Here is a 15,138-nt window from a genome sequence, read left to right as displayed (position 1 = left end):
AGCATTCCTTCTCCTCTCTTTGAGAACCTCACATCACCTGGATCTTGACCTTAATAATTGCCTTATGTTTGCTTAGCTTCTTAAATCTTTTATGGGAGATGCAATTTTTATTTCATTCATCTTTGAACAATTTCTTCAAGTGGAGGATGCTGTAAGTTACATAGTCTGTCACTTTTCTTTCCATTACAAAATGCTCAAAACTTCCTTGAAACTTACTTTAGTAATGGTACAAAATAAGAAACTGCAAGTGATTTTACTTTATGATTTTCAAAATAATCTTAATTTTCTGTCTTCAATTAAATTATAAATCCCTTATTATTTGAACTATTCATAGTAACTTTCATGACTAGGAGATGCTTAGTAAGTGAATTGAATGAATTAAATTAAATAATTAAACAAAATAAAATAATTAAATTAAATTATGAAATTTAACCATCCAGTATTCTAGAAACCTAGAGTAGGGCAGGTAGTAAAATTTTTCTATTTCTACTTTTATTACAAAGAAAAAAGTATACATGCTAGTATCACTACATTTGGATGACAGATGACTTTTCCTTTCCCTGTGTATCTAGGTATAATGGTCTTAGTTTTTGATTTTATATACTAAGGCTTGAAGGTTACCTTAAAATTTCTGAGAAATATCAGCAAATCTTACATAATCAAACTCTAGAATTGATTTTCTTCTTGCTTTTGAATCAGTTCACTTTAAACATCATCCCATTAACCCAGACCTTTTGACTAAATGTCCACTCAGATGAAGAACTGAGACCTTTCTGTTATTTCCTTATCTAAACTCATAGTCACAGTTGTATTTATGTTTTTATATCATAAAGATTATGCTGCACATGCAGATTTGTATCCTGCTGTTTTGTCAGGTTACAAACCTGACAAACTTAAAAGTTTATCATGAGCTTTTTCTTATGTCATGAAATGTTATTTGAAATCGAGCTGTGTGTCATAGTCTCTGATATAGGTGTACCATACTTCAGTCATTTTCTATTTGGGAGAAATTTTAAATATTTGCTTTTTATCTCCAATACAAATAGTTCAATAAATATATTAACACATAAATCTTTGTTCAATTTTTAACCTTTTTTTTTCTCGTGTATAATTATTTCTAAGGGAGGAATTACTAATTTCTCCTAATTATCAAATGAACTTGTTAAAGGCTCTGCATATTCCAAAATACTTCTCCAGAGGTTGTAAAGATTTATATTCTCTTCAACAGTCAATGATAATGCCAGTTCTATGCCACAATTGGCAAAACCAATTCTTCTTTAAGTTGCTAATTGAGTAGATTAAAAGAATACATCATTATTTGAATGTACATTCCTTTGACTCCAGATGAAATATTTTGTTATGTTTTGGCCTTCTGTGCACCTTTTGTTTCATAATGAATGCTATGAGTTTGAATAAATGGCTGGATTATGAAATATAATTTGTGTTCCTTCCATAAAGACTAATTGGCCAAGGAACTTTAAAGATAACTTCTATGTGTACCTTAGTGGGGACTGGGAAAAATGAAAAGGCCTACTGAATTTGAAAGCAAAATTGTCCTATTCAAGACCATGCTGCCATGAGAATCCATCAGAGATGGACAAATGCCAGGTTCAGGATGTGATGAAAATCCATGTGCACAGGACCATAGAATTTTCTAGAAGTAAATGAGAACTAATGTCAGTAGGAATGGTTTCATAGAGGATGTGTTTGAGATTGCCTGGGCATTGAGATGAAGCTGCTCCTGTCCTAAGGTTCCTAACCTCAAGCTTATCCAGGTGACAAGGCCACTTTTCCCTAAAGACTTATTGTTACTTAAGTTTCAGCTCTGAGGTATGAAATGTACTTAAGAGTGAGATGCTACAAGCAGTGAAACTATTATGTTACTTCATGTTACATAAAATGTATCTAATGTACATGTAAACTGTGATTATTGGTATTTTTTTTTAATTGTTCCTCCCCAAATGTTCATATGTTGTTACAATTTTTCTACTGTGTTGTAACAGAAAGAAGATAGGCTAAAAAAAGAAAATTGGATTTTAACCTTAGCTCTATCACTTTCTTATATTTATGATTAGGCTGACTCCCATCCTTGCTCTAAGCCTTGGTTTTCATGTATTAAGATATGGACAATATCATTCTACTTGCCTTTCATATAGAATTGCTTTGATGATCAAATGTGACACAGATAAAAGAGTATTTCAAAATTTGGAAGTGTTTAAGAAGCTTGAAAACATAAGATTTTTCTTCCGTTAGAAAACTCCATTTTTGGGGTTAGTTGCAGTTTACTACGCTATAACAATTAAGATCTGACTTATTGAAAACAATTGTACCCTTTCTGGGTATGAGGAGATAGTAGTAAAGACTTTAAGCTATCTAATAAAGAAAAAGGCACATAATCGTAATAGACTGAATTTGTGAAGCCTGTCTACTTATTTTTAAATGCCAAGTTTTAAATCCCTTTTCGGTGGTAGGGCCAGTAGTGATTAGAATAGCACTGACCTATCAGCTTGACATAGTGACAGCCCAAAAGGCATTATCACAGGGATGGATAATATTTTAAAATGATCACATGTTAACCATTAATCTGGTGCTGAGCATTCTCTGTGCCTGGGACAAAGGCTATGCAGCAGCTGGAATTCAGAGCCGAGTCAGGACATCCAGCAGGTATTTCTGACACATCACGTGCCTTTAGAACAGCATGGTTTTCCTTGATAACAGATGATACAAAGGTATCCTTCCTATGGGGAGAGGTGGGGAGATAAAGAGCAATACTGAAAAGGAAAAAAGAAAAAAGCGGATCTTTGCAAAGATAGCTCAGCCTAGCCTAACCCTGCTTCCATTTCTTTCATAAACAAAGAAAAGAAAAAGAAAGTTTATCTTCTATATATTCAGTCACAAGAGGTTTACTGTCAATTTCACTGGGCAAAATGCATTTTGTACCATTTCAATCCTTGGCTATGGGTCTGTGGGAATTCTGGGGCAGTGTTGGTACCATTAAACTTTGAAGAAAAGATACACATGACACTGATTTTCATTTTCTTTATCGAATTCTTTATGATCAAACATTTGAAAGTCCAGCTAAGAAGATGTAGATAATATTCTTTCATAACTTTCCTGCCCTTTGGTTAAAATGTCATCTATATCATCAAACAATTTTTCTTTTTTGCTCTCCAGTCTTTCCATTTGAATCATTGCTCCAATTCCCTCCTGCTCCTCCTCCCCATTCTTAAGTCCAAAAATGATTCAATATCCTACTCCTAAATATACTTCCTTTTGTTCCATGTTTCCTTTGAGCACTAAGGTAAACCGCTCTAAGTGCAAACTTTGGTCTGGCACATCTGGGTTGGAGTCTCTACATCTGCTCTTAAAATTTGCATGACTGTATTTAATGCTCCGAAGACTTAGGTGCCTTCTCTGTAAAGTAAGGATGATAACAGTACATACTTCAAAGAGTTGTGACAGTTAAATTAGGTATGGGAAATAAAGGGCTAGGTACAGTGCCTGTCATACTTAAGCAGTCTTTTCCTTAATTCACCACAGCAATTCTTCAACAATTTAAGTATTAGTGCAAGGAAAAGTCTTGTACTTTTTGTTTGCTGCTATACCTACATTGCCTAGAATGGAATTTGGCACATAATAGGTGCTCAATAAATGTTTTGTTGAATGAGTGAAGAAAATAAATAATCTCCATTTAAAATCACCACATCACTTCCTACCCTTCACCTCTCCTAGGAAAGGAAAGTACCTCCTTAATGTAGAACTTAAGAGCTAGACTGCCTGGCTTTGCATCTTAGTTCTGCCACTTTAAAGTTGTAAGATCATGAGCAAGTTTCTTCATCGCTGCCTGCTCTGTTTCCTCATCTGTAATATGTGGATGATAACTGTAGTCCTTATGTCATGGTGTTTTAAGGATTAGAAATTAATACTTGCAAAGCACTTAGGGCAGTGTAGTTTACATCATGAGTACATGTAAGCATTTGCTACTATTATTTTTTTTCATCATTCTTTTATACCATTTTCTATCCTGGATGGACTTCTTATGGTTTGTCATGTCTCTGTTATTTACTCGTCTCCCCAAACTGAACTATGGGGCTGACACACATTAACTTGTACTTCATTGATGCATGTACTTCATGGCACTAATTAACACATGTACTTCAGATGAATATTCTTCCCTGTGGCGTAAATAACTTTTCAAAAGATGTCCTGGCAATGGTACTCATTCCATTGTCCAGAGCCTCCCACATTCAGATCCCTTACTTTGTTCATTTCCAACAGCCACTCTGAAAACTCTGTGTAGGTACTTATGAACCCCTCATAAATGCTCCATTCAAAAGACTATTTTATACCATCTCCTAGAGTTCTTATTTTATTTAGTGACATAAGAAAGTACCAGCACCACTCCCTGCACTCTACACTGTAATTTTCTGTTAAGATTGTGACTTTATTAACTTTTCTTGGGCCCTGAGAAAATTACCTAATCCTTTTGTACTTCCTTTTATTTTTCTGTAAAATGGGAGTTTTGATAGAAATTTTCTGCATTTTCTGTGGTTTCTGTATTCTGTGAATCCATTTATGTTACAAGGTGCTTAGAGCAAGGCTTATCACCCAGTCAATGCTCAGTAAGTCTGACCTAATACTATTCTAACTATTGGTGAAATCTAATCTCTCTGAAGTCCAATTCAAGGCTTAGATAATTATATATAGGTTTGCCACTCAGACAGGTACTTGTTTAACATGTGACTATTATATTTTGATTGTTTCCAAAGGGGAAGACTACCGTAAGGAGTAATTCTACCTCTGCAAGTACAGATGTTAGAGCCTTGGTGTATCACAGTGCCCAAAAAATATTTCCTACTTTGAATCCTGAACTGATTAATATGAACAGATTCCTGCATGTGTTGTAGACTGTGTTTTCTTTAGTATTTCCTCAGTATTTCCATAGGCCCTATTTTTTTTTTTATTATTTCATGTTTACCACATCAATCTTTGCATGAATACTTCTTCTGGCATTACCTGCCACTTATTTCCATTTCATTATCAAAATCCAAGTCAGATGAGATTTTTTCTAGTCTATCAGGAACATCCTTTCACTTTTGTACTTTACCTTAAAAAAATTGCATGGAAATTGCACATATTTAATTTATTGCATTGCCAGTATTTCTGTAGTGTTTGTTTACATGTGTCTTTTCTCAGACTAAATATGTTTTAATCATTCTCATATCCACAGTACACAAGAAATGGGCTCCCATATAATAGGTGCTGAACAAATGCTTATTGAATTAAACTGGATTTTCAAGAATAGATTCTATAAATGAAAAGGAAAGTGGTTAATGTGCAAAGCTCTTTAATTAAGGTACAATTAAAGAGAAGAATTGCCCAGGTAACTGGGTAATTTTAATACTATGGTGATTCATCTATTTTCATGTATGTAAAATTACCTCAGATAGCTGAAACTTGTATAGGATTCAGAAATGGGGTAGAAGGAATTTATGCACTGGGGAAAGGATATGTGAATTAGATGATTTTGAAGGTTCCTTGGGAGCTTTCATTTATTAGTAGCTATAAGACATAATGATAAAGAAACAATAAAACCAAAACTTCATAATGTATATAATAGTGACATAAAAGAGACAATATGCCATAGAAGGTTTAGACAGAGTTTAATTTCTAGGTAAGTCTATGGGGTATTGTGCCATGTGTTTGTAAAGGGGTTTATGAGACTGATAATCCTGTGGCCAATCTGATGCCTTGGTGGTTTAGAAGGGGCTATGGTCCAGATCTGCTGGCATAGGAACCTGCAGAAGCCTATTCAGTCACACAGTTGAGAGCTGCTGGCCACTAGCACAGTGTCAATGTTTCATGAACCAAAATCAGCACTGTGTCAAACAAGTCCTAATCTATCTTGGGGACACTGAAACAGGAAAATTTAAAGTAGGGCAGTGCCTCAAATGCAGCACATGCTTCTAATCCATACAGTATTTCCTCTTCTCTTGTTCATTTGTTTTTCACCCTTGTTCAACATTTAACTCCATAGTTATGTGGTTCTCAATAAATGTTGCCTGGGTTTTAAAAAGTGAGCATATATATGTTATCACTACAGTGTTTATAGTAGTATGAAGTTTAAGAGTGTACATGTTTTATTTATTCATCCATAAAACATATATTGAGCACCTACTAAGTTTTATAGCTATGAAGTAAGTTGCCTAAGAGTTTTTCTCTTCTTTTCACTTCCAAATAACCATGTCACAAAGTCACAGCAATGACTACCTGATTAATGTCTGTGCCATCCTCTTTATTCCCACAATTCTAATTCATGGACTTACTACTTTATGTCTAGATGAGTGAAATAGTGCCTAATAATCTTTCTACTTTGACTCTGACTCTTTTATCTGCTAAGCCAGTCACCATATAACTGCCAGAGGATCTTCATCCCATGCAAATCTCATCATGCCACTCTCCTGTATACACTTCTTCACTGGCTCTTTAAATTTCCCTTCTTTTTGTTATTGTGCCTGGTCCTTTAGTCTAGTGCTCTTCTCTGAACTGATAGATTATGCTGTTTTTGCCATTCCACAGAGCAGAAGCAGAGATCATCCATTTGTCATTCTCACACACATCTCTGAATTTTTAAAATAGACTTTATTTTTTAGAGTGGTTTTAGGTTCAGAGCAAAACTATTTAGAAGGTTTTGCTTCTAATTTATCCCCATTTATCCCCTCCCCCAAACATACATAGCCTTCCCCATTATCAACATCCTTCACCAGACTAGTGCATTTGCTACAATTGATAAACCTATATTCATACATTGTTATTATCCAAACATCTCTGATTTTTAGTTTATTCTCTAATTTGCTTCTGAGTTCTTTTATAGATATATTATTCCTTTTTTACATTAAGCGTAGGCTTTAATTCTTTAAAAAAAATCCCACTTGAGCTTTTTCCCGCCTCTACATGAGGCACTGGGAATACTGTGTTGAGTAGACAGATCTTTTGTGCCTAGATAATAGTTCCTACACGGACACTGCACCTTACCAGAATTAGTATGGTGAATAACTGGTGATGATTGCAAAAATCTCAAGAAACAAAAGTGCTTACACATGTTCCTGGCATTCTCTATTTCTTGACATATGATTTCAGAGATGTCTAATGTGTCTTATAAAATGTCTAATGATACTAGGGGACACACCGTGACTCCTTGGGCTAGACTCACTTCTCTAATTGGATCTGGTCTGTTAAGCTATAAAGTCTGTCTTGATCCTAGTCTTTCTCCTTGCTTCTTTGATCCAACTTGAGCTCTTGTCCCATATTTCATGACCCCATCCTAATCATCTAAGTTTCTGACATCATTAGGAATTCATATCTGATACTTTGTGGAAAACTTAGACCAATGCTCTACTGTTTTTATTGGTTTATTTTCTGCAGTATAATTATATCTCCTTAAGGCTAACTTGAGATATCTTTCTTTGGGCAAATGGTTTACAATTCCAGTGTCTGGAATTCTATATGTGAATCTGTATGTATCCTTGCCTGCAGTACCTTGTTTTGGTTAACTACAGCCTCATGCACAGGTCCAAAATACTCACGGTGCTACCCAGACCTTTCCACTGCTTCATTGCTCTGGGCATGTAATATATTTGAAATATGGAGGACAAGCATTTTACCCTTTTCCCTGCCCTTTCTGTTATTAATAATCGCCATGACTTTTCAAAGCCTCACCCTTCTCCCTCCACCCGCCTCTCCCTGGAAGTGTCCTGTCTCCTGTCTAATTAATGACCATAGTTTACAGACAGTGCAGCTGTCTACACATATGGTTCATTACCCTTAAGACAGAAAACGATGTAAGAGTTGAAGGTTTCTTTCTCAGGGTTCTTTGGGCAAGTATGAAGGATGAAATCATTAACGTGACTTTTAACTAAAACAGGTCCTTGTGGTATTGCATCATCTTGTTGTACTTCTAGTGCACTCAATAGAGGCATTATAGCTTTTAAATCAGGGTTTATTAGCTTTTGTTTATAGCCAAATTTGCTTGGTGCCAGAGAGAACTAAAAAATAATAATAAAATACTTTACATTGTATCTGAGTTTTCCAAATGTCTCACATTTGGGGTGAACTACAGACAGTAAAATGAATTAATTAGAAAAGAAGATTCAGTATTTTCCTAGAAAGACAGCAGGCTGATCATCAGAGCAGCTGCCATATTTTAGAGATGGGTGGCATTTCTAATCCTGGTGAGGAGTCTTGGGTGCTTCAGAGAGTTGCCTTTATTCATTCATGTGTCACATACTTATTCATATTATTTGCCAGATACTGTACTAGGTGCTGGTTACTAGTAAATAAGAAGTACTCCTTGTCCCCTAGGAAATTAGGGGATTGCTTTTCTCTTCTGTTATTAGTAAGACTGTTTTGCCTGGGACACCTTGATGTCTCCCTCTGTTAAGCATCCTACTGTGGCTCAGGTCATGATCTCACAGCTTGTGAGTTTGAGCCCTACATCGGGCTCTGTGCTGACAGCTCAAGGCCTGGAGCCTGCTTCAGATTCTGTGTCTCCCTTTCTCTTTCCCCCATCCCCACTTATGCTCTGTTTTTCTCTCCTTCAAAAATGAATAAACATTTAAAAATTTTTTTACACTTGCTCTTAGCCAAAAGGCTGAGAAGCAATTAATTTTTTTTTTTTTTTTAGTAAGACTGCTTTGGCTGTTTATCAGTCCACCTTCCACCATCTCACAGGAAAGCCTGGTAATTGTGACTAGTGATGACTCAGACAACCTGTCTGACCACCAAGTCTCTGTCTTTAGCTCCTGCCTTCCCCAGGCCCTTACAGTGACCCTGCCATGTAACTCTTGCTGGTTGGCTTCATAGCCAGGTCCTATGCCAGTTTTGCCATGTCAGGTGGTATAATTACCCTCATGTGCCTGGGTGAGAGAGGCTGAGAAATGAGGCTGACTAAAATTTATATCATCTATCACTGTCTTTTTCGCTTCGTCTCTGGTTCTTCATCTTCCACTGTTGTTTTTTTTTTTTTTTTTTTACTTGTTTGGTTTTGTTTTGTTTTGTTTTACTAAAGGTCTATTCTAAACTTCCCAACTTGTGGGGCTCCTGGATGGCTCAGTTGGTTAAGCATCCAACTTAGGCTCAGGTCATGATCTCACGGTTCAGTTCGTGAGTTCCAGCCCTCGCCTCTGCCCCCAGCTGTGTGCTGACAGCTAGCTCAGAGCCTGGAGCCTGTCTTCAGATTCTGTGTCACCCTCTCTCTCTGACCCTCCCCTGCTCATGCTGTCTCTATCTGTCTTTCAAAAATAAATAAAAACATTAAAAAAAATACACTTCCCAACTTGCCAAGGACTTTAGAACCCAAGGAGCACTAGTTCCTAACTGAGGGGTTCAGATCCTGTCTCTATTCTCTTATGAGACTTTCTCTTCCTTTTCACCTTTCATTTGTTATTTTCCTCTTTGCTTATCTTTTAAATCAGGGGTTCAGATTCTGGCTTCTATAATCGTTAAAAGGTCTTTGGACAGACTTCATTAAATTCATAGGCTTCTTGGAATTATAACCACAAATTATTTTGTGTGTTTGTGCCATTTTCTAGCAGACAATTCATGGCTTCTTCAAATTCTTAAAGTGATCCCCATATAAACTCACAGACTACTCATATCTAAACCCAATCTATTGTCCTAACATTTCCCCCCATAACTCTTTTGCCTGTTGCTTCCTCTGATGTTTTTGTGTAGGGTTATTCTTAGCCAAGTCAGATTAAACAGAATCCCCTATTTCCCTCACCACTCCCTTTACACCTGTTCGTAGACACCACATATTGTACCAACTTTTCTATACTACCTAAGTCTCTTTACCCTATATCCTCTGCTACTGCCTTAGTTAAAGCCTTTACTTTAAGACTCTTAGCTTCTGTCTATCTCTATTTTCGCTACCCTCCAAAGTAACTTTCACATACTGTCCAGAGAGAGAATCCTCAAATGCATGTATTATGATGTTATTTTTTATTTAAAATGCTTTAATCCTTCCTTTGCCTATAGGGTGGGATGATATAAAAACTGTATTAGCCCTGTTGGGTTACCTATGTAGCTTAGTCCATTAAGCGTCTGACTCTTGGTTTTGGCTCAGGTCATGATCTCATGGTTCATGAGTTCAAGGCCTACATCAGGCTCTCTGCTAACAGTGCAGGCCCTGCTTGGGAGTATCTCTCTCTCCCTCCTCTCTTTCAAAACAAATAAATAGGGGTACCTGGGTGGCTCCGTTGGTTAAGCCTCTGACTTTGGCTCAGGTCATGATATCACCATTCATGGGTTCCAGCCACACATCAGGCTCTGTGCTGACAGCTCAGAGTATGGAGCCTGCTTCAGGCTTTTGTCTCCCTTTCTTCCTCCCCTCCTCTTGCTGATTATCTTTCTCTCTGTCTCAAAAATAAATAAACATTTAAAATTAAAACAAACAAACAAACATAAACTTAAATTTATTTTTTAAATTTAAAAATTTCTGTTAGTTGTTGTTTATAACACATCCATGATCTGGTTCATATATGCCTCTCCAGCCTCATCTCTTGTTTACTTATATCTATTGGTATCTGCAATGCTTTAATGCTTCTTGTACCTATGCAATAAAATACCTTTCCATTGAGCATAGGGCTTATCCTTGACTCTGTGTGCAACCATGTGATAGGCTTTAACTAAAGAGATATTAGGATATGTGATACAAGCAGTATCTTGAAAATTAGTTGGATGACTGGCCTGATTTGTCCTGTGCTTCTGCCATCATTATGAGAAGGACATGCTTAATCTATCCCCCAAGTCCTGGGAGGAGGATAATGAATAAATAGGGCAGACCAATTCCAGCTTTAAGTTGCTCTTAGCCAAGCACCGCTTAGAACATCGTCCTCTACCAATGAATAAGTAAGCCCAAATGACATAACCCGAGTCCCACAGCTTAATGTTGTATGCCTCTTGAGTTTTGATGTAGTTTGTTACGTAGCAAAATAAAATGGATATATTTACCATAAGGCTTTCTGTACTCTGGCACTATTCAACTATGTGGTGCTACTCAAAGCCATAAATCCTCATGCTTAGGATTCCTTACTTTGATTCTCTTCAGATTCTTATTTGCCTAGTAAATTCTTACTTACTTCATGACCCAAACCAAGTTTTTTGTTTGTTTATTTGCTTGCTTGCTTTGTTTTTCCTCAGTGAAGCATTCTGTGAATCTGCCAAGAAATTTTGAATTTTCTTTTTGGGGACATATAGCAGTTTCCACATATTAACCTACATTTGCAGCTTATCATATGTCCTTTTTCCTGAACTTTGCTTCTCCAAAGGATAGGGCTGTTTAATTTCAGACAAGGTCAGGAAAGCCTTCATAATGGAATACATACATAAGTTGAACAAAGAAGGATGAAGATGAACAGGTAGGTAGAGGTAGATCAGGAAAGCTTAGGCAACCAGGGAGCCAGTGTAACCAGCAATGTTTGTGAATAGACAATCACATTTTTTCCTTAATGCTTCTTCTACTTCTCAGATATAATGGCACCTCTTGTTTAGTGCAGTAAGGAGAATTTTTCTAACGGCATGATGTGCCATGGAACACTGTGATTTTCTTCCCTTCAAGCAGAAAAACCCATGAGCTGCATGGTCAGCACCTGCTTTTCTCTGGGCATTCTGTCCAGCTGTCCAGTCTGTGAGAGATGGTGACATTTACAACCATTACAAGGCAACTGTCCGGGCTCCTTGCCACAGTTGGGCTCATGTCCAAGTGGCTACCATCTGGCAGGACATCTGCTCAGCCACTAGGAAGGGGTTGGATGCAGCAACATGCCCACAGAGAAGACATTGCACTCTGCCCTTTGGGAGAGGAGAATGCATTGCGTTTCTACCCATGCAAGAGATGAACAGTGAGAGTAACACAGAGGGAGGCCTTTCCATTGTGGCTGTGATCCTTCATGGCCTTCAGGTTTGGAGACTCTGACAATATGTTTAGAATGTACTTGATGAGAACACGGCCTCAACAGCCAGACTGAGTGATTTCCCATCCTGGCTGTACCACTTTACCATGTGACCTTGGGGCAAGTTACTTAACCTCTCTTTGACTAACACTGTTTCCATCAGTAAATGTTAACTATTTTTATTTTTAGAAAGCAGTTTAGGGTTTGTCACGTGCTCTGGGAGTCTGAGGCTGCCAGGCATCTCCATGCAGTGCTCTTCAGTGACTCAGATCCTATTCCAGTTGACATTCATGTTATACCCCAGCCATACTGAATATCTGTATTTCCCTGAAATTTAAAAAAAAAAAAAAACATTTATTTATTTTTTGAAGGAGAGAGAGAAAGAGCATGAGCAGGAGAAGGACAGAGAGAGGGAGACACAGAATCCGAAACAGGCTCCAGGTTCTGAGCTGTCAGCACAAAGCCTGATGCGGGGCTCAAACTCATGAACTGTGAGATCATGACTTGAAGCTGAAGTCAGACACTTAACCAACTGAACCACCCAGGTGCCCCTTCCCTGACATGCTTACTGACACTTCTGGGTCTTTGCACATCTGTACAGCAGATGTTCTCTCTGCTGGAATAGTCTCATTGTCTCCTTATCAAATTAACTCTTCATTATTTAAGATCCATTTAAGATCTCTCTTCATCCTGAAATCCATCGTTGATTACCTCTGGGCTATGCATTGCCCTGTCTCTCTGTATATTGACCCCTGATATTGGATAGATGGATTAGTTGATGGATTAGATGCTTATGTATGATGTCTGTCACTCTCATTTAATTAATCCTTAAACAGTCAAATTAAGTGCTTTATTGTCTTCTTGAAAATAAAAAAAAAAGTCTATTTGTTCTTATTTCAAATACACATTGTGGCCCACAAAGGAGGCAATTGAAAGACCAATCCTAGAGAATGAGATTGGAACAATCACATGCTACTTTCCTGTCCAGATCTCCTCCAGCATGATTATGTTCAGCCAAATCGACCAGCTGGAAAGAGCTGATTCAGGGAATTGGTTATTGGTCCAATATAGACATTTGTTTGGCTGAGTCTAACCATGTTTAAAATGATTTTAGTTAAGTGGAATTGTGTATACATGCTGTCACTGGATTTAGGAGTAAAGATGAAGCCATTTGGCCCTGGGAAATTCTGTATTTTTTGGTAAAGCTGAGGCCAGCTAGCCTTCTAGGCAGACAAGTGATTATCCAGTGTATGAAATCAGAATAACTCTAGGAGGCTTACCTGTCCAGAAACAAGTCTCTCTTCATCCTGAGATCAGACCTGAAATTCTTATCATTTAGGCAGTCCTTGAGTTAAATTTGTATCTCTGGAAAGTTGCTTTAGAAAGACAACTTAGTTAACTGAAACTGATAGTATCTTAACCAATATAATTATAATAATAATAAACACTATCATATTTGTTCATTTAACAAGTAAATCTTTCCTATATAACATATACTAAGCATCCTTCTATTGATAAATGTGTGGAATAGGTCAGTGAACAAAGCAAATACAGATTCTAGACCCTCACAATCTAGTAAGTAAACACAGAAAGTAATAAATGAACATACCATATAAGCAGAATGTAAATAATCTTGTAAGGTAATATATGCTATGAAAAAATTAAATAATTAAGATACTAATTTTTATACTTACATAACCTTTTAACATATCATGCGATCCTTCCATATACCTTGAGGTAAGAAGAGGACATATTATTTCTATTTTATAGATTAGGAAATGGAGGTAAAAAGGCAATATGCTGTAAGGCCCTCTCTGGCCCTACTCTTCCTCACACCTTGAAGTACCTGAAACACCCATTAGCTTAGATTAAACACATATTTTAATAGCTCCAAAAAAAAAAGCATTCTTGGGATGAATATCAAATGGTCTTGGTCTTAGTTTGGGTCAAATTTGTATATTAGTTCTAACAATATGGCACATCTTAGCTGAGACTCTAACTTTCTAGTTTATAGATTAGTGGTAGAAACTAATTCTTGTTCTTTGTGTCTTCTGTACCTGCCAAATAGTGTTTGGAATTGGAGTTCTGCTGGCTTGCTTGCTAGTCAACACTCTGGACCCCCTGATTCTAGAGTCTTTTTAGAGTCTAGAGAATCTAGAGTCTTCCCCCTGAGCCTCTGCCTACTAGTTGTAGCCTTGATTCCTACTGACATATACACTCTTGACAGATGCTCTTGGTTATGGAGCACTGAGGGAATTCAATGTAAGAAGCTTCAGAATGGGGCAGACATGGCCAGAGTAGGATAGTGTCCCAAAGTAGAAGTCAGACCGGAACTCAGAGTCAGGGCAGAGATCTAAAACAGAAAGAAGTAAAGGTAGCAGGTTAAAAAAAAAAAAAAAAAAAAAAGACACTAAGTAGGTAAAAAGAGACAAATTTGGAGAAATTATAAAAAAATATTCAGGGATTCAAATGATTTTATTCATGATAAAAATAATAATTTTTTATTTTGTGTTCTTTTTATTTGTTGGGCACTAGAATATATACTTGACATATGTCTTAATCTTCAAAGAATAACGTAAGTAATATAACATTTATAAAAGCTGGAATTTATCTCAGAGAAATTAAGTGATTTTATGAGTTTTGGAGCTCATACAAAGAAAGTTCTAGACATTCTGAACCAAATCATGGATTCACACTAAATAGTTTTGTACCTTGATCAATCTCCCTCATATACTAAAAAAGCAGAGCTAAAAAACTTACTGTAAGAGGTTGTGGTGATGTTTAAATAAAATTATGCATAAAAATAATACCCCACCTTGTTTCCAGATCTTAGTGGGGTATTATTTTTACGCATAATTTTATTTAAACATCACCACAACCTCTTAAGGTAGTTTTTTTAGCTCTGTTTTTTTAATATATGAGGAAACTTGTGCTGAGCGAAAGGCACAGGCAGAGAAGGACAGATACCATATGTTTGCACATATAGGTCGATTAGGAGGAACTTAACAGAGGACCATGGGGGAGAAGAAGGGGAAAAATAGTTGGGGAGAGGGAGGGAGGCAAACCATGAGAGACTCTTGAATGCTGAGAACAAACTGAGGGATGATGGCGATGGGGGAGAGGGGAAGGGGGGTGATACGCATGGAGGAGGCACTTGGGATGAGCACTGGGTGTTATATGGAAACCA

The sequence above is a fragment of the Crocuta crocuta genome, unplaced genomic scaffold (assembly GCF_008692635.1).
Source record: "Crocuta crocuta isolate KB4526 unplaced genomic scaffold, BGI_CrCroc_1.0 scaffold332, whole genome shotgun sequence".
In the NCBI taxonomy this organism is placed as follows: domain Eukaryota; kingdom Metazoa; phylum Chordata; class Mammalia; order Carnivora; family Hyaenidae; genus Crocuta; species Crocuta crocuta.
This window is presented reverse-complemented; position numbering follows the sequence as displayed.